This window comes from Spea bombifrons, chromosome 1 (assembly GCF_027358695.1).
Source record: "Spea bombifrons isolate aSpeBom1 chromosome 1, aSpeBom1.2.pri, whole genome shotgun sequence".
NCBI lineage: Eukaryota > Metazoa > Chordata > Amphibia > Anura > Pelobatidae > Spea > Spea bombifrons.
Genome location: NC_071087.1, coordinates 130,582,167 through 130,604,236, shown reverse-complemented (window position 1 = coordinate 130,604,236; position 22,070 = coordinate 130,582,167). Strand labels below are relative to the sequence as shown.

General features: G+C 36.9%; 1 protein-coding gene across 1 annotated transcript in view; it reads right to left on the bottom strand.

Moving 5' to 3' along the window:
* Positions 1–21,791, bottom strand: part of MARCHF3 (membrane associated ring-CH-type finger 3) — an 86,740-nt gene extending 64,949 nt beyond the window's left edge. The window contains exon 1 of the mRNA XM_053473856.1: positions 21,655–21,791. The gene's annotated coding sequence lies outside the window, so the exon portion shown is untranslated. The remainder of the gene's footprint in view (positions 1–21,654) is intronic.
* Positions 21,792–22,070: the final 279 nt, after the last annotated feature.

Below are 22,070 nucleotides of genomic sequence, written 5' to 3'. Positions count from 1 at the left end.
TGATCTATTGCCACTCCCTACATTCATATATACATTCATTCCTAAAAATAAAGTTGACCAATTCTTTCACATGAAATTTACATCTGTGACAAAGCCACTTCACAATAACATTATATTATTCTGTCCAAGTGAGTATCCATCTTTAAAGAGGAATGCCTCCGTTGGTACTATAATGCTTGGGATTATACTTCAATGAATGTTCACATGGAATAAAATCAATACAACCATATCAGTAGATAAAATGAAAAGCAAGACATATACATCTCACAATGTCAACATACAAACAAAGCAAACTAAGATAATTTCAGCACTGCTTTAACATGTGACTTTCACACACGGTTGTTTCTTTTTTTTTTTTGCATAAGGTAAAGTAACCCAGTGTTGAAACCTAATCATTTGCTTCCCGTGCCCAAAGTGTAACTGTAGGAACAGAGTAAACTAACAGAACACTGACTGCTGACTGGCCGAGATTCATCTTGGATTCTTTTCTTGGCTGTGGATGGAAGAATTTCTTATTTGAAGCAGCCAAGAGAGCTGTGATCAAATGGACCAGAAGGTCTAACACATGGAAAAATAAACAGATATCAATGGCACAAGCATGTTATTAGCGACAGCAAAGCAACACCATCTGCAATATATATATATATATATTTATATAAATATATATATATATATATGTTATGTTGTATGTTTTATTCTAATAGTACATTAAAAGCAGAATAGACAGCAGACAGTGATGGATTCAGATATCCCTAATGAGTATTCCCTATTGTGTTTGTTCATTAGTGGTAGGTTATTAATTCTAGAACACTGTCTTTGTTAATCATTTTCATCTGATATCACTTCAAGATATCTCAACAGATATGTACTGTATAAAATGAAATTTTTGTTTTCCACAATACATGTTAAAGAAAAAGCAACTCTGGGCAAGTCAAGCAAGCACTTGAGCCAACTGCCTCGACCAGCTTTGTCACTCCATGTGAATTATGACCAAGACAAAGCCTGCCTGATAAATATGTTAATAGAGTCGTGTCTTAACGAACAATCATCAAGTCATTCTCCAAAAATATTCCATCAGAATTACACAGGATATGGAGTGTGAAGATACATGTGCCCTGCTTTGCCGCTTCAGATTTATGATATAGAATAAAATCTTGATTAATAGGTAAAGGACTAAGAAATTGTTAATTCTACATCATTCATAACCATAGATTTTATTGTTGTGCATTCATACAATTAATGTGTTTAAAATGTTGTATCAGTATTGCCTAACATGCCATTTACAATGGTTTATGGTGAAAGAATATTTGATATTTTTTTGCAAATATTACCCAATAATATATATATTAGTTATATGAAAAGAAAAATGAGTTAACTAAAAAGCATATTTTGGAAGCATTGTTCCTAATACTCAACCTTACACCAGAACAGAAAATTGCTTTCCAAACCAGCAAAGACGACGACCCTTTGTGTCATTCTAAAAAAAACATGATTGTGCAATAACACATGATTGTGCATGCTCAACAAAATCCATTTCGGTCAGATTAGTTTTAACGCTACCTTGTTATTAAGATTACAATCTGTACTCGAGACTGGTTATAGTTAGAATTGCAGCAGTAATAATTGATTTTTCTTGTTATAATGTGTTTTTTTTTTCTCCTATTACTTTAAACATGCAGTCCTGCTGTCTACAATGGCCAAACCCATTCACCTCAACAGATAATTGTTTTGAATGGAACTTTGCTTCTCCTTTATAGACATACCAGGAATCTTTCTAAATGAGCTGACTCCGAGACCCTTCAAATCCTAACTCTTTTATAGTCCTTAAAAAAGATTCTATGTAGTGATGCACTAAGTATCGCAAGCAACTGCAAGTAAAGATACTCTGGATTCTAGTTTATATTCAACTAGGGATTTCAATTTTGATATGCAAGTAAGAAAACCAATCATTTGAATGCTCAGATACAAAATCAGAACTAGAATATTAAGATACCAGCTCCAGACTGTATGATCCTGAAAATCAGTCCACTTATCCTGTGAGCTTGAGATTGGTCTACAAAAAACGGAGACTAAGAGGCAAACACTACACTTTCTTAGGTATGATTTTAAATGTTACTTTTCATGTTCCCTTTTATGTTTCCCGTTCCATTTTAAAAAGGAAGCAAGTTTGAGGACATAGAAGAAAACTACCAAAATAAACATAATAAACAGGTCTAGAAACAATGGAACAATTGGTGACGCAAACAGAAGCAAGTTCCACAACCAGAACACTGGTTCTTCCCTGCTAGAAGAATTATCTGCATGGATCTTTGTGACTTAGAACTCATGTCTTCAGCTGCTGTGTGGGTTAAACTCTGGTGGTGTCCTTGTGTTATGGTAAAATCCTAATGACATCAGACGCAATAAAAAATCCGCTAGCCAGCACTAGCAGGTTTCTAATTTTGTTTCTCCTAGTAGTTCCTTCGTTAACTTTTTTTCTGTAGAGGCCCCTTATAAATAAAAATAAAATGTACTGTGAGGTTACCATAGGTACAACTAGCAGTAAAATGAATCATTTCGGATGAAAGAAATATGAAACACTGTGCTAAATTTTTTTGAAATGAAAACACCTTAAGATTAGTGTTTCTATATTTTAACCCCTTAATAACAAAGCCTGTACATGTACGGGCTCAAAAATGCATTGTTTTAAATGGGTTTAGGGACCGCCCATTGTCCTTAGGGGGTTAAATACTAATATTGATTTCAATGTAGGGGGTTGCTCTGTCAAGCTAATAAAACAAATGTTTCAAGGTACAATATTGGTAACTGTCTGATTTTTACCATCTGGTATTTACATTGTAACCAAAGATTTTAGAGGGATTATACTATTTCCGCCTCATTCTTGAAAATTTGGCTACAATCAAAAATTCTTCTCCAAACACACAGGAATAATACTTTTCCTGTTTTTGAAGGTACTATGAGCTACTCATACAATGCGGAATGCCTCCTTTTGTTTCGGTGGTCACATTGGAATTTCCAGCTTCTCATTTCTCCTCCGTTTGCTACCAGTTAAAACTATAGCACATGACGTAAAGAATACTGGAATCATTCCAGTGGCCCACACAGTAATCTATGTTCAAAGGAAATACCATAATTCTGCTTTAATGATGCTTCTTTAATAACATAATTACATTAATAGCTTGTTTCATCTGATACGCAACACCAATTTCCTTGTTAAGTCATTCAACTTGGGGAGGTTCTATTTTACTAGGTGTAGTTCCAGAACTGTTCTATTTTAAACCTGTAGCTTGGAATACACAATGCATCAGGGTTGATTAACTGTGTTAACAGCAACATCATTTAGAATTGGGGTCACCTTTAATATCAGATATAGGCATGAATATCCCTTCAATATAATAAATAAATAAATAAATAAATGAGATAACATTGAGATTTAAACCTTAAAGAGTAGGCAGCTCTGCAGATTCAAATCAGTTACTTGAAATGATTTTTATTAGAGGTTTTGCTTTTCAATATTGAGCTACTAAAGTAAATTATAAAAGTAGGGGTGGGATAGTCAACTGATTCATGGTACAAGACATCGGGAGCCAAATTAGGCACTGCTCAATCAAGGGAGTAGGCAAACTAAGCCACTTACACCTTTAACCCCTTAAGGACAATGGGCGGTCCCTAAACCCATTGGAAACAATGCATTTTGAGCCCGTACATGTACGGGCTTTGTCATTAAGGGGTTAATAACCCAGATCCCCATGTGCATCCAGAAGAATGTTGTGAGGACCCAATGGCAGAAGGAAATGTCATGCTTTGCTTGTATCTTGTCTTTAACCCAGGTAGCTTGATACATTTACACTGGATTACCCTGGACTGAATGAATCCTAAGAGTACTGACCCTGCAGGATTCTAGATGTTGAAGTATTCCTTACAATTATATTGTAGCTATTGTAGTTACTATCGTCCTTTTTTAGAGTACAGGGAAACTTGATTTCATGGAGCACTCTAAAGTTATTTTTTCTACATGGCTAAACACTCGATATTGACTACTTATAGGAGAATCAAGCATTCATATGTCGCCCAAAAACCATATCAGTAAGTACTTTCATAAAGTATAAAATTGGTGAGCCCATTGACAGAATCATGGCATGATCTGAAGCTGAGCCAGACCACCTGCTGGTTTACAATATCATAGATGGTCATGAAAGCTGAATCTACTTGAAGTAAAAAAATAAATAATAATAAATGCTGCTTTTAAATAGCTGATAAGTTTAAGTAAAAAACAAAACAAACAAAAAACAAAAGAACAATACATTTAAAAAGCTGTGAAATTTGATGGAAATGTAAGTCTTGGCCCAAAACACAATAATAAAAAAGCCACTTGATTTAACCTCCTTCCTGAGATTAAATAAACTGTCAAAATCCTGCATGTGGTTTATTTATTAAATGTGTCAAAACTTTTGCTTGCAGAAATTTATTATTGCTTGGTAGTAAATCCTTGAAATGGCGGTTTCCACTGTAGACATTTAATATTGACCTTGCCATATATTTTGATGTGGCAAAATGTATTCACTCATATATCTCACTTCTTTGATATAAATAACCAAATTAAATGTATTCTCTATTCTTATAATGCCTCTTTGGTTGTGGAGAGTTGAAATAATAATTATAAACAATATAAAACCTAAGTTCTGATTAAGACTATGGTATGGTAAAGTGGGACCTTACCAAATATTCTTAGATATAATGTAAGGTAGTTTTGTTTTACTGAGAGGGTTGTAGATAAATGAAACAGCATCCCAACAGAAGGATTAGAGGCTAATATAGTGAGGGAATAGAAACATGCATGGCATGGGCATAAAGCTATCCTAAATCTATGACAAGACAAAGGACTGATTAAGGTATGAGTCTTTACATGAGCAAAAAATGGGCAGACTAGATGGGCTGAACGGTTCTTATCTGCCGTCAAATTCTATGTTTCTACAGTAGATTTCTATTAAGGTTTATGTATAGGATTTTCACATTGTTCCTTTTTATCCATTTGTCAAAGTATTCTGTTAAATGTACTGCAATTCCAGTGGCCTGAATAAAGATATAACCTTTATATCATTTTATTATTATGCTTCATTTATTATTACAAAGCATTATCACCTCTTGATAAGGTTACATGTACTCTAAATTTTAAGCAAGAAGGGACAGATGCACTTTGAAGACTAGAGATGTCTGGCCTTGATTTAACATTTGTATGGGCAGAATGCTGGCAATGTGTAAAACACTCCGAAGCCATCCAACTTCCTTTTTCTTATTTCACAATATGGATAGCTTCTGTTTTTAACTTTTCAATTTGACATCCTAGTTCATGCAAACTGCAAAAGACTTTGTGAAAAGTATGTAATTACTACTTCTATAAATGAAGAGGCTATAAATGGAAATTTCCGCTTCATGAAATTAGTTTCATATTGTGGTCTAATTATTGTATTTAATATCTAAAGTCACTAACTTTGCCATCATCCCCTTTAATGCTTTTGTTGCACTGGTATTTATTAACAGACTAAGGTAATCTTTAACACCTAAACATTAGTCTAGCTAATTTTTTTTTGTATATTCCCCAAAGGTTGAGTTGAAAGGAGTTGAGTCAAGTTCTGGAGGCCCCATGCAAGTGTTGTGGACTGAATGACGTAAGTAGCATATTCACGAAAGTCAATTTGACTGAAAACTCAACTTATTTCAAGACAATTCAATTGAAACTGACTTTCTTGTTCCAATTGCCAATGGAAAACATACCAACTTGTCTATTTACATAAAGTGGTAGTTCAGTCAACAACAACCGTAACTAAAACAACTCTGCTCCTCGGAAATGCTTAACTCCTTAGAATAGTGCTTGTGATAAACAATAGAATAGCTCAATCAAGTTCAGAGGAACGGCATTAGAAATGCCTTAAAGAATCAACTCAGAATGGTGTTTGAGTGGGAATTGAGTGGGAAAGGTTACCCAGAATATCACATGACTGACAACAATGGCAGCCTCCAGATCTGCAGCTAAAGGAAGTTTATTAGAATAAAGTAAGACTCATCCTATGCATTTGCAAAACAGACAACACAAACACAATGCATGGATCATGCAGCTATTGTATGCATTAAGTATTTTATATGTATTTTCCCCCATGGGACTTCTGATTTAAAGTTATTTTTTAAGACCGGTTGGTCAAGGGCTGTTATTGGGCTGTTAAGGGCTGCTAAGCTCTGTTATTAAACAAAAATCTAAGACTATAAAGCTACGTGGACATACATCTCATCTGTCCAAAAAGATAATCCCATATTCTGTAATTCAAATAACCTAAACAGATGGAATTTGCCTATTTGGTTTTAACTTCTCATGTTTGCTCTGAGCTCTATTTGATGGAAATAATGCTGTGGTTTTGATTTTAACTGAAGTACTAACCATAAGTAAAAATTATTCCCAATGACTGCTTCTGCCTTTAACCGCATCTTTATAATTTATATACTTGGAACCATTTACACACATTTCCCTGGTCTGTAATCCAATCAGTTTTCCATTTTCTATTTCAATTGGACTTCTGCAAACCTGGTTGGGTTTTTATTACTTTTCGCTCTCCAAAGAATGATACAGAATTAGAAGTGACAAACACTAGATTAAAAGTCAAAATATCACCAAGACTGTTGGAAACTCAACCAGGACAATAATAAAGGACTCTGTTACGCCACTATCTTGTCTGGCTTCTTCTGTGCTCCAGAGAGATTCTTCTCGGTGCTTCTGTTGCTATTTCTCCACTAGCTGGGCAAGGTCTATGCACATAACAGTAGAATATGTCATCTCAGAGTGATTGGAATTCTTCCATCATGTTGCTGTGATCACCAGTAATGCTCTATTTGTTTGAAATTCAATACAATTCAAAACTTACACTTAACTGTCCTTATAACAGCTTTTTGTGACATTAGATTTGGTGTGAAGTAATTTGACATTTTAAAGATAGTCCATTTAATATGTTCCATCTTGTGAAGACATCATCTCAATCTGTTTGCTCCAGAGCCATACTTAGCAGATTAAATTTAGTTCCTCTAAAATTAGGAATCCTGGTTGCTCCATATAATACTGGTTTTGGAAACCAGTTTCAAATAGGACAATGCTATGGAGATTTTCCTAAAGACTTTATTCAATAGAGTGTATATTCAGAGAATTATGTTATATTAAGTACTATAAAATCCTTCTTACCAACTGGTCATGTATTGCTATACGAGCTTCCACTGATGAAAATCTCACCTTGTCAGCCCGTAATTTACATTTGACATTATAGTCCAGTTTCTAGTATCTAGTGTCTAATTGTGTATTTAAATGACTCTGACAAACACAAAAATGTAATAATTAACAAAGGAGGAGAACTGCCAATATATTGTTTTTAATCATACCATCAGTTAGTTCTTAGTTAGCATCTGTTGTGTGGTGTAGCAGTACAATAATACTAATCTCGCCTCTCCGGCTTCCTTAAAGGTCAGCTGGCGCCCCATTCAGAAGACCTGGCACGTGTGGTGGTCAAAATATCCTTACATGGTCACCAGTCTTAAAGACAACGCTTGTTAAAGCCATAAATGCTGACAGGGCATTTAGTTAAAGTCCTGCTGAAAAAGCCTATTGCTGCCTACCCCTGCCAGGTACTGTATGGTTTAAACGGGATAGTTTACCTGTTCCAAACATCTTTCAGAAGAAAGATTATTTTAAAACCAAAAAAAGAACCAGACACTATACACCCACTACACTTTATAATTAAATGCAATTTCATATACCAAAGCTCTTTGAATAACTTGTCTGAAAGCATTAAAAAAAACAGTCATGCTTTGTATGCATTTAACAATTCTCCAAGAGGAAACACCATTTTAAATAATTAAGCTTGGGTGTACTTACATTTCTTAAGTAACTCAATTACACTACTAGGACTTCACATTTATTTATGTAAATTATAATTTCTTTTTTCGGTCGTCAACATCAATATACCATCAAAACCTGCAATATTACAAATATTACATGTTGTCACTTTGGGGAAACAGCCAGACCAGATCTCCTCATTCAAAGTGGATCTTGATGAACGATGTATAAAATATTTTGGATGCGGTCAAATTACCGGTAAAGGCAAATTCACATAAGACTGTAAATTCTAACCATTTAGCTCTGTGCTGACTACAGCTATCATCGCCCCAATAATATCAAGCACAAACAATAACTATCATCGCACTGGAGTACTGTTCCCATGACGGTCACCAAGGTGGCACAAAAGCCATGGGTTCTTGGTCCTTGTTTCATATCACAGTATGGAGAACGCTAAAAAGTATGAATGTGTGAAGTCAACATTGCAAGCCAACAATATCAGGAGTAAGGGAGCTCAGTTTGGAGGAGAGAAGAGAGATGATAAATATTTAAATACTTAAAAAGGTATTATTTCAAAGGATGGGAAATGTTAGAACAAGAGGCCACCATCTAAAACTAAATGGTCAGAGGTTTAGATGTAATGTAACAAGGTTTTATTTTACGGAGGGAGTGGTAGGTAACAACCTCCCAGCAGAGGGGTTAGAGGCTAATACAGTGACGTAATTTTAAAATGCATGGGATAGCCATAAAGCTACCCTGAATCTGAGGCATGACGAAGAACTGATAAATGTCTACGTTTTTACAACTGGAAAAATAGGCAGACTAGATGAGCCAAGTGGTTATTATGAAATGATATGTTTCTATGTAACAATAAGCTAAAATTATACCGGCAGACTATTCAGTTCCTTGAAAAGAGGCATTGCCCCAAAGTGGGTGATGATTTCAGTGGCTCTCTGCATTAGCTATATACCGCCCTACTTCCATTGTTAGCATAGTTTTTTTGGAAACTATTTTTACTGCTTTTTCTAGTTTTAATTACATTCCCTAGCATTTCTATATTTGGCGTGTATATCTACTTGTTTTGATGATTATGATCTTATGTCTTGTTTGCAACACTGCTATAATATTGTAAATGATACCATACTATTGAGACATTGGAGAATTGTTTATTAAAACAAAATGTTTAGTCTACTAATAAACATCAAAAAATCAAATGTGTATGCAAAATAGGAGAATTTATGTTTTTTGTGCTTCATGAATCTGGGGGTTTTAATAAAAATAACAATTGGACACAAGGATCAGCTTTTGTAACATACCCTTTTAAGCAACATTAAACTGTTTTTAACCCTTAAGAAAATGACTTAACATAAGAAAAGTAAGGTTTACACGTTACCTTTAGCATTTGAGGAACAAAGTGTTTCAGTCCAAGACTGCAGGTTTCAGTTCAGTTGTGAACCGCCGCAGGCTCATCCACAGCCTACTGAAGGACAACTCTCTTATGGACAGTCTAGAGAAGGAGAACTACTCTGACTCCCTTCCTGGCCCATTTGCCTCTCCAACCCCCAACCGCCTCTCGCACCTTGCCTCAAACTCAGACCCCATTCCTACCCACGTCACATCACCCGATTTCACCAGGTCTACTTCCAATGTGTCAAATCATATGTCTCATGTCTGGAAATGTAATTGTACACTGCTATTACTGTAGCAGTGCCATTTCACTGCCATCACTGGAATCCGAGTTTACTGTAAATTTGAGTTTGCACTGCATGTCAATTGCGGTATAGTATGTCTGACATTATGAATTGATTGTACCGATGATGCCTTTACCCCTGCAATGATTTGCATTATGTATATTTTATATTGTTAATCAGCCTGCAGTGTCCTTACATACTGTCAGATCCCTGCTTCCGACAGAGAGGATACGACAGCTTGTTATGGACACCCCCGGCACCAGTACTGTTGGAAAGAGAGGGAGCAGGAAGTTGGAAGTGCTTGGCACTAAGGCAGACAATATAGTTTATTATTACCCAAAATAACAACTGTACAAATGGGTTAAAAAGATTAATATCACTTTTATTAAGAATCACAAAGGAAGTTTTTAAAATATGGAATAGTTCATTCCACATTAAAAAAAAAAACGTTTTACACAAATAATAGTTAATTGTACAGTGCTGTGGATTATGATAGGGCTATACAATATATATATATATATTATAATGAAAGAACTTCTGAATGATTCAGTTCTATAGGAAGGTCTACTGTTGCTCCTGGAAATTCAGAGTAGCAGAAATCTACTTCTACTACAAACGTAATCTGTGTTTTTTTACCATATATAGCTACTGTTTTCAGGAAAAAAGACGACTAAAAATTCACAAATTCAAATATTTACCAGACCGAACAGAAACCACACGCCAGTCAAACATAGGTTTAAACATGCAAAGATAAATGTATATGTCACTGATAATACACAATCAATTTTACCTTTTAAGGACATACTTTAACTTCCCTGATACGCTAACAATTCTGTTTTTGCTCACATGTCATTTGCCAAAGCAGATGTGGATTCATCTTTAAATTATAAGTGTTAACTTGAAATGTATTTCATAATATCTTAATTTTCAAATTAAGTTTTACTGGGTATTACGGTTTATGGTGATACTAATAAAAACGGAAGTATATCGGTCTCATAACATCAACATTGGATGCTAGATACATCATTTGTTTTAGATGATCAACTCCCTAATATATGGTGCTATGCATTTAATTTACAGATTTAGAAACACAGCTGGATACAATGCAATTTAATACTATAAAGTAATGCTATAGAAGAGTGTGAAGACTTCAGGGAAGATGTTCCATAGTAACATGAGTTAAAACACTATCCCTAGTAGTATCTCAAGGGTGTCTACAAGATCCTTACTGACAAGGCATTCAATTCAACGCCCAGCATCTTCTGCCTGTCTTGCAATTTTCGTTTTTTGCTGGTTTGTAATATAAAACGTGCCTAGTACTACTGACGCTGCAATATCCCAGTGATACAGGGTGAGAGATGTCATCTCAATACTGTGGCCATCAGCTTCTTACTGAGCCGTGACCTGGACAAGATAACACTCAGGGCTAACAAAAGCTAACCACTGAAGGGTGGTCTTTCACTGCCTTCTTTGATAAGAACTTGCTGTTCCCACCATGTTCCTTTAGTCAGCACATTTTTGTAAGCGTATAGAGATTTAACCCATCTTGTGCTGAAATATGAATCATTTCACTCCATATGATAAATGCTTTGCTTCGGGCACCATGAAAAACAAAAACTGTATTTGCTGCCTGGGTCTGCCCTAAAATAAACTGAGTCTAGTCTTGGCCGGTTGGACAGCTGCACAGTAGTGCTTGTTTACCTTAACTACCATCTCATTAATAGCGTAGTCAATTTGTACCCCGTGTTTTGTCTCCTGGTTGCCATGTATTCCATTAATCAATGTAGACACATGACGAGAGGCATCTTATAGAATCTATTAGGTGTCGCAGAGTAAAATGTACAATGTAAATGTTTTCAAGAGTGCCAGCTGTCTGCGCACCTGCAAGGCAAACAGAGAAGGCACCCAGAAGCCTCTAAAGCTTTTAAAGGGACACTCCAGCCATCATATGCACAAAAATGACATCATTACTTTATAAAGATGGTCATTGTCCTTTATTTTCAACAATTTAGTAAGCAGTGATTATAAAGAATGGCATAACTTCTGCACAAGTTAAATAATACAATAGTCAATAAAACAAGCATAAATATTCAAGTCCAGCTTTAATTTGTTCAAACTACAATTTTATGCAAAATCATTTAGAGATAATATTTGGACAGGCAGTAAAGATATTGCACCACAATCCACAGTAAGCGGTACGAAGTTATTTTTGCTCCTGAAAAATATTCTGCCATTGATTTTCTAACCACCCGTCTTGTGTATCTATTCTGAAGACACTACTGCCGAGATCCAAAGAATGATCCGTGGTTTGTAATGAGAGGTTCATAACTTCATGTTCAAAGTTGAATGTGAACTAGGCAAATTCACAAAATCCTCTACACTTGGCATGCTGTGAAATAAAAAAGGAGTACCTCTTATCACCAAATTTCTAAAAAGGTATATTGGAGCCCATTTTAGAATCTGGTTAATATATGCTACTTCAGCTAGGATCTGAAAATTCTGTCTAATTTTCCTCCTGCCCCTGCCAGATACCACTGAAGTAGAAAGTGTACTCAAGTACAATGACCACGACACGCATCCAATGCTTCTCTGAGAACGGTATGTGTGTTAGAGGGTACATTAGTGTGGCGGAGAGTGGTCTGTATGCCTGTGCTCAGTGAAACTGGTCTGTGTGGTTAAGAGTGGTCATTTTGTGCTTGTGGCAGTCTAGGTGAGAGTCACGATCGTGAGTTTGCATCAATGTGTCAAAGACTTGTCAATGCACATGTGCATCAGTGGGGCTCTGTTACTTATTTGTAACTCTGATGGAGGCAGAACTTTCATTGTATTGGATAATGTATTTCAAGCCCTGCTTATTCATAACTTGCGTCTTCTATGTACAGATATTTTTTAACTACAGCCAGGCAAATACCTTACAATAATTATAATCTTTAGAAAGCGGAACAATGCCTGAAATCTACATCCAAAATTCCATCTAACTTCCATTCACAGCTTAAATCACTTAAAACAAGTCAGCCATACAGAGTAATAGAGAGGCCTTTTACAGTCTTAATCTGAAAATACCTATCACAGAATCATGCGAGAGAATTGTGACGTCTATTAATGAAACAGTGCATTATTTTGCATTCATCCAAATGGAAAATGCCCACAGGAAATCAATGGCATTTTTAACCTAGGTTAATGGACTCGACAGATTTATTTTTAGAGAAGGCGAGACCACATTGTTTCTGAGTACCTTCTAATGCGTTTCTGTGGTGGCCAAAATCACACACAATGCAACACTCAAATCTCTGATTGCCAAAGGAATTCACGCAATTCACCGGCTAGTTCATCTCCTGCCAATGAATGGGTAACACTGTATGAAACCTTTTGAAAATACAATACATTCAATTGCTGTTAACCCATGAAATAATACCACTGCCTAGAACAGTAAGTGCAGAGATAAAAGGGATAACCAACAACAGCCATATGGTAACAAAGTGATCGTTGTGCTTACTATATGATTGCACTTATTGTTTCTCCACTTTAGTATATTGTGAGTGCTAAGTACATTTGTCTATGTATATACATACATAGGTACTAAAACAATAAAAAATAGGGTAATTTTTCAAAAAATCCATAGGCAAAACTAAGTAGTAGGAACTAACTAATTGCTGGCTATTTGATATTGGATGAATAACCCTACCTAAAAATCAATGGATAACCATTATACAGGCTACTGGGTGATAACCAGTACACCCATAATAGCTAAAACCAAGATCCAAAGTCGTTAATGGGGAGGGACAAAAATGTAGATTAATACACTCTCATTTCTTCCCTGTAGGAAATATTGATAACAGTTTTGTGTACATTTTTAGCACACAGTGACAATTGTGGATTAATTTCTTCGTGTTGGGCTAGATGTTGGGCTTAGAGCAGTCCTGTGTCACATATTTGATTATGAGACCTTGTGGGTTTTTCTGATATGTTTTTGCTAGTATATTTTTACAGAGATTGGGAATCTCCATTCCACTGCCTCCCACTTGGTTGGACTCTTGCATTATCGGATTTCCACACAGCCACTTGTAAATTGATCAGTCTTAAGTCACATTTATTTCAGATAACACCGGAATCAGAGAGCTGCGAGCCTGAACTGTCAGGGAGAGAATGATTCATGTATCACATGCACACAATGTGCTACACAAGACGTGTTAGATAACAAAAGCAAAATCTGGAACACAGCCCAATAGTTACACACAGATTAAATTAAACCAGAGACGCTAGCATTAAAGGTTATGAAAATGAACAGTAATATTGTGTTTACTGGTTTCCTTTCTCCTGGGTCTGAAGTTCCTATATAGAAATTTAGTGTCAAATTACTAATACAAAATCAGACCAACAGAAAATGACTTTTCCTATAAAAAAGTAAAGGGTTGTTCACTAGAAACTGTTAGATTAGGCACAGAGTGAAAAGTCATTTCTTATGACCTTATGGTCATTGTTGCTGAAACAGGGCAGGTCATCATAGACCAATCCAGGAGGAAGCTTAACACACACACACACACACACACACATATATATATATATATATATATATATATATATATATATATATGTAGATAAACAGAAGCTTAAACATACTAAAAAGAAAGAGAGGTTCTTAGTAGCTCCCTAAAGTCCTTGCAGGCCAAGAGAAGTCACTTAGAGATTTGTTTGTTAGCAAGGGATTTGCAGATGACAGCATCCCAAATACACCATACCAGAACAATCCAAGTCTACTCCTGCCAACTTCCCCACAGCCCTGCCTCAATAATTAAGAGTTTAAAAAGGCATATGCTATTCTCTGGAGCCACTTTTCAACCTGTTAAACAGTCTACATACAGAGCAAGCCTTATTATACAGCAGATCTTGGTGACCAGCAAGTGAATGAAACTGGTGGACAGGCCACTATCACATTCTCTCCAGCCCAAACAAGTACTACATGAAGGAAGCACCTGAAACATAGTCTGTCGGGGGCTCAAGAAACCAGAGGGACAGCTCAGGCTACGCATAACACATTAATATTGATTAACCCTGATGTTTTGGGCAATTTGCTCTGAAAACATACCCCTAATAGAAATGGTATATCAAATTAGCTTGTGTCTTAAGTATTACAAATTCTTTTTACTATTTCTTTTCATTGGGAGAAAAAAAAATAGCATCAGAGAAGACAATCATCTAACATTATAATATGCATATAAAGTGTACATTAACCTCACATTATCAGAATAGACTGCTGACAGAATAACAACTAGGAAGTTCTCTTTTGTGCTGAGGGAACATAATATTGTTATAAGGACTGGCGCAGTTAGCAGAAAGCGAAATGGTTTTGATCTATATTTTTTTTCTCAAAACAGCTAATTAGTAACTGGGACACAATACCATACAGAGCAATACTCCTACATGTCTGGGTTTCTTGAGCAGATGACTCATTTTATACAAAATTGGTGCTATTAGCTATGTAAAAAGAAATGGTGGAATTCGGAGCGGATGTTTCAACAGCATAGCAAAAAACAACATATGTACATTGTTTTTTTTCTAATTTTAAATGTAGTGTTATTTTACACATTTTGCTGCCTTAATACTAATAGTTTTGGTGGACAGCCATGAATAATCCATTGTCCCAAATAACAGTTGATTCTAGACGACAAATGAGAAAACAACTACTACTAACCGATTCAGCACAATGTGCAGGATATTTGCTGGCATTTTGTCTAAAGAAGAGACCTCAGAAGATCCAAAATCTTGTGTAACTTAATACTTTTCCTATGTTGGTCCAATAAAACTAAAGACTCCAAAAAATAGTGCAATTTAAATGGACCCACATAGAAAGAAATGTAATGCCCTTCTGACACCGACAGCAAATAAAAAGAATCTACTATGCTGAATTCTATGCCACTGAAGGAGTTACATAGACATACTTTACCACGCAAATTCACTTCAGTACAGATGACGTCTTGTCCAATCATGTATATTCACTTTCACATAGATTTAATATATATTTTTTTTTAGAAATGAACCATATTAGTTATTAAATATGTTAGCAGCAAAAACAAAATGAATACAATAATTTAATGCAGAGGTTAATCAACATCAGCAAACATGAAAGCTCTCTACACAACATTGGCAATAATGAACTTCTGCTGTGGCAATCGCCCATGCTAACAAATTGTGTTCAAAGTTTCCCTTTGATGTTATCAGTCTATGGTTTTTGTTTATGGAATGGCCATGGCTGGTTAGTATGGTAATTGCTTTTGACAGTTCGGCTTTTATAAAATGTTATTGGAATGATAAAAAATCAAATCATTCTACAGTTTAGTCGGATCATTGAATCAAGCCTATTGTTAGTATTACTTCTTATGATACATCTGATGCATATTAACCTCTAGGTTAATGCTTCTTTTTAAATATTATATTTTTTATTAAGGACAAATGTAATATGATTCCCACTTCAATATCTTAAATAAAAAATGTTACTAATATCACCAAGTAACCGTGAGCTACACTGTAAGGATTCATTATGATTCAATATTCCAGCACTACCAGGGATCAGTGTTAATAATAATCTATTGACAACTTGTCATACGTGTCAGCCAGAGTCTTGTTAAGAGGTCTTATTACTAAGGGGTTTGTTCCTAATATAATAGTGCTCTCAGTCTAGGATAACCGTTATTCCTCACTGGAATGACCACGTTGGCCTTTTTTAAAGCACACATATCATTTTCGAATGTTGCTGATCAGTGTATGTAAAGTACTGCCTGCCAAAACATGCATGTAATGACAGAAGGGAATCAGTTACTCTGTTATACATCCTCTAGGGCAGTGATGGCGAACCTATGACACGCGTGTCAGTGCTGACACGCGTAGCCATTTGGGGTGACACGCACAGGATTTCATGCGATTCATCCTCGGCTCCTGCACGGCCGCCGAGGATGAAAGAATCTGTGCTGGAGGAACGGGGGGGAGCGGGACGTGTGATCTCCCCCACCCACAATAGGCAGGTTAGTTAAAGAATTCGCCCTCCCCCTCACTTATCTCAGTTCACGGCAGGGCTGTGGAGTCTGCTGCTTCCAGCTCCACGTCCTCATCAGCATGCCGCTCCGGCCCGCCCCCGCTATGAATATTCATAATCTTCGCCCTCACGTCACTAGGAACATTCAAAGCAGGGGCGGGCTGGAGCGGCATGTTGATGAGGAGGTGGAGCTGGAAGCAGCCGACTCCACAGCCCTGGTTCACGGCACCCCAAACAAGTTCAATAATATCAAGGGCAACATACGAAATCGACTGATGAACAAAGAAGTTACTAAGCAGGTATGTTAAATAATTTGTTTTTGGTTTATTAAATACAATTATATATTGCAATTATACATTTTTGTAGTTTAAACTATAAATTGCGCAAAATTATGTTTTTTTGTCGAAGTGACACACCATGCGAGTTATGCTCGATTTTTTGCCGATTTTTGACACACCACGCCAAAAAGGTTGCCCATCACTGCTCTAGGGCATTGCTTTGCCAGACACGCGAAGTACATATATGTCCTGGGGGGGGGAGCTGATGTCATCAACTTAACCTTCATCGGAAAAAAAAACATTTATTTCCCCAAAATAAGATACGGGTAAAGAAATGTGTTCCTATGTTGAAGTGCAAATGTATTACTTTAGCTCGTGCGAATGATTCAGACTATAATTCTGTCGATATGATTCTCCCAATGTATGAAAGGACGCCAACAAACGCTAAGAGACTTTCCCTAGTGATGCCTTTGATTATAATTGTGCTATTTCCGATCAGGCATTTGGCAAGTGTCATTTAAAATGTAATCATCACCTTTATTGCTCTCTTAAACACCCACACAAGGAATGGCCTGGGCAATATTCCATTGTTAACCTGCTTTGGTGTTACCGGTATCCAAAACAAAGGAGCAGCTTGGCTTAAAGGGAATCGTATTTTCCTTATTACAAATAGCATATTAATGTTGGCCAATTTATAATAGCAGGTATGTCAGTTTTTGTTTGGTCCGGAATCCACGGTCATTGTGACATGCACATTTCAGAAATAAAAGGAAACTATGTTTAAAAACAAACACACTTAGGCGGTAATGACCATATTTACTATATACTATATTATGTAGGCTATTTTCAGGAGTGAGTCAAGTAAAATTATATTTAATTCAATAATCAAGAACCATTTGGCGCTTCTAGCCTCCTGTAAAGACTTAAACTTTAAATCAGTCCTTGGTCTTGTCTTATATTCAAGAAAACCTATATGTTTATCACATGCCTTTACCACTTCCGGTGTGAGACTGTTCCACTTATCTACCACCTCCTCAGTGACGTAAAACATCCTTACATTGCGACATGCATGGTGAATAAGCCCCATGACGCATTATATTTTGCAAAAGCTGCCCTTTTTACTCCGGAGCCTAATGAGTTGCTAATGCATGTGGCACCCGCTGGCACAAGAAGAGTGTTGTGCTAACATATGCCAGCTAACATCATAACATTGACTACACTTGTAAATCAATTGAGCTCCCACCAAGCTTGGAAAATGTGTTTGTTCTATAAAAGATACAGATGCCAATCCTAAAAAAGGATATTTCTACATTCTCTAAACAAGTATTTTATATTTAAAACAGAATATGTGAACACGGCATACTCTATAATGGATATCAGCTGCCTCAACTGAAATCAGGAAGCATACTTAAGTACAATTCCTGCACATGTTCTGCAGTACTCAGTTTGAAGTCAATGGGAGTGCTACAGCGCATGTACAAGAAACATACTCTACATTTATTAGAAGGGGGTGGAAAATATACACAGGCTCCAATAATTTAGGAAAGCGTGCACCTATTTGCATGCAGTAAACTACACTGAAATCTGTGCAAGAAGGACTTATGTTATTTAAGTGCATTGAACAACAAAATGCAGGATACAGAAAAGTTACAGATCCCATTTAAAGAGTGCCTGGTAAGTACCATTTTACAATAAGAATATGCTATACCATTCCAAAAGAGACATAATATGTTTTTTTTATTTGCATAGAACTGAGTCTGGTTGATAAGATAAGTTTGAAAGATACAGATATAAAAGAAGAGGGGAGACATGGAATTACTTATATCTGCGGCTCTGCTGCTGCCACTCAACCACGGCTCTTAAATTCCACAGCAAGCCTTATGGCGAGAGAGTGGGAGGTCAACAACAGCTGGAGTGTTATGGGCTGCTTGGCCCTGAACCATAACTACAAAAAAGACTTGGAACGGTACAAAAGAAACACCAAGATGCACAGCACTCCTAAACCCTAGCAGCAGATGGGCAAACAAGTCTGGTTTGGGGCTTTCGTGAAATCGTTAATGTATATGGCTGATTATACACAAAGTCTAGATTGCTGCTTGCACACTCTATGGGATCTATTCATTAATAGCGAGCACTGGGCTGCTGTGCTATTGCTTCAGTCTACTGCACATCAGTAAGGTCACTTTGGCCGAATTCCCACCAGAAGGAATTCACACCGACCTTGCCAAGATGCAAAGACAAAAGCTGCCAATGTTACCCAATAATCAGTCCACTGTTGTCCAAAGGATCTGCAAGAAAACTAAACTATGGAACTGCCGTCGGAGAATTAATTAACGATGACATTATGGTGTGCCACCTACAGCAGGTTTTACCAAATGTGCCATTATTAGTAGTAAACCTATTAGTGTTAGCTGATAATGACACATTCGGTGAAATGTATCAACCTATCAAAAATAAAATTGTTTTTATCCAGCATGACAGCAGGTGAAATCGCTTCAGCCGTTTTGTAAATAAGGTCTGCACTACTCCTTGGCAGGTCCTGGATTTTAAAGGGAGGAGATGTTATGATCCAAGGCTTAATGTGTGACGTTCTATACTTACTCATAGATAAGGGTATTTGTATGCACTTGATCACATGACCAATATCAGGTACGTACAACCAAAGCTTCCCATCAATCTCAGCCAGCTCTGATTTATATGGCTAGTCTCCTGGTATAATATTAGCGCCGACAGCTTGGATATAATGTGGTTTATGACAAGCTGCAGCTTGGAAACAAGCGACCAGTGAACTGTATCTGCATGGGGTACGGCTTATCTCTGAGTATTAGGGAATATTTTCCAGCCAATTATCCGTGTGACACAAAATAGCCAGAGCAGGTAATAAGATAGATGACAGCATCAGGCTTGCACGTTTCACTCTGTACAAATCATTTATCAAGGAGGGATAAAGTGTCTCGTACACTGTACTAACAATTAATGCCAGCTCTACATTACATTGATTTCCACAGCAATGGTTTTTTTTATACCGCATCCCTGCTAAATATTTGGGGAGATATAGATCAGTCTAATTTAATCTACAGCATTCTGATAAATTGTGTTTATTACAAACCCAGGGGCCTGTGTCCAAAGGGGTAATGTATGGAAGTTAAAGAATAATCTGGTGCAAAGTGCTGCAGAATCACCATACTCAACAAGGAAATGTCCTGCTGATTCCTCAATCTGTATCGATAGGTAGATGGATAGATAGATAGATAGATAGATAGATAGATAGATAGATAGATAGATAGATAGATAGACAGACAGACAGCAAACCGTTTAGGTCTCTAAGTCTAAGTCTCTCCAGCAGTTGGCTGGGCTACCATTCTGAACACAACTAAATTCTGATCTAAAGTGCCTGACCACGGGAACAATGCTACATATGTGCCAGTGCCAAAGGGACGGTTATTGCATTTAGAGTTAACTTGTTAATTGCCAAAGGGCTCACAATATCCACCCCCACTGGCTTTGAAGCAGTTAACTCTAGATAGCAGAATGGGTTTAACAGCAGCCACATCTGTGTCAAGGCCAGTATGTAAAACCGAGCTAATTGCCCCTCTGAAGTTCAAGACTAGTAATCTCCATTGTTGTGGCCTCTACATTTGTGTGTGTGTGGGGGGGGTCTTTCTGTTTCCTGAACACCTAAACTATTATAGAACATCAGCTTCCATTTGTTCAGCCAGCCACAGGGAATGTCATTGCATTGCAGGTGGCTCAGTCAAGAACCAGCAGAGTTTGGATGATGATACCCTGTCATACAGTAGGTATAATATAATGCAATATATGCACACGCAAACATACACAATGATCATTACACAGACACAAAGGAATTAGAACATATATCTAAGATGGTTTCTTATGACGCACAGAAAATTTTCTGCCCCACATTTGCAGCACACGCATTAAAAGGAACGCAATAATTTGCGTAAAAAGTAATACTGAGCGAAAGACTATTTTACTGATCTCTTTGCCAGAATATCCTGAGGAAGCTCAGGAAAAGTGGAATTTAATATTTTCGACAATACACGACAATGTACTTCCTTTCCAACAGAAACAATGTCATCATCTGAAACAACCTAATGAAAATGTGTAATCCATTTACACATCACACTAGAAGACAGAAGGCGTTCAAAGTCAAAGGCACTTCAGAGTGTTTCCCTTGTCCCTTTTCCTTTTCCCTTCTCTGCTGAATGTTGTGTTTTAACAGATGGGGTTGACTGCTTGGGTTGTAAAAACAGCAGCAAGGAATCTGCATTAGCTGAGCTGGAGGAGCTAAAGACATCGTAAAGTTTAAAGACAGGCACAACCCCAGACAAGAGAAGGAGAGTCAGACACTAACAAATGCAAGCACCCCCACCTTTAGCTAGAAGACAAGGGGGGAAGTTCAAGATTACCTTTCACATGTCTAAGGATAGCTGTACTATCTACAGAAAAATACTATACAAAACTGTCAGAAAATGAAAGAGTTAATTTATATATGTCAACTTACTAAGCCCACTCATTGTATGTATATATATATATATATATATATATATATATATATATATATATTACTTATTTAAAAACATTAAACATTAAATAAAGACAAACACACAAATGATCGGTAGGTGACTATGATGATGATGATAGATTAGATAGATAAAATAAATATACAAATAGAATATGTACATACAAGGTGCTTGATAAATGGTTAGCATTGTATACAGATCAGTGCACTTCAGAACAAAAACCATATTGTTAACTCACCCTGGTGAATTAGGACATGTCAATGACAGGAGGAGTAAGGATCTCAAGGAAAGCTTAATTCCTTGTGGCTTAAGTAGCAAGAAGTGCTGAGATGCAGAAGATGCAGCAGCGGGTCCTGTGTTACACATTCACTCCCTGCTCTCACAGCTGCCTGAGCTCTGAGCTCTGTCAATTCATTGACCTGCTGGGAAGGGAGGCGGTGCAAGAGCTGTGATTGACAGCTTCACGGACAAATGCTGGGGCTAGCCTGCGTGAGACAATAACAAAGGCAGCCAGTGATGTTAGAGCGAGGGGGCGGTGTCCAAGCAGGGATTCATTCAAGACCGCAGGGTAGAGGGAAAAGTGATGCGAGCTCCGATGTGTGAACTTGAGGTATTCGCTGTGTTAGGCGCCGAGAGAACGCGCCCTCTGCTGGA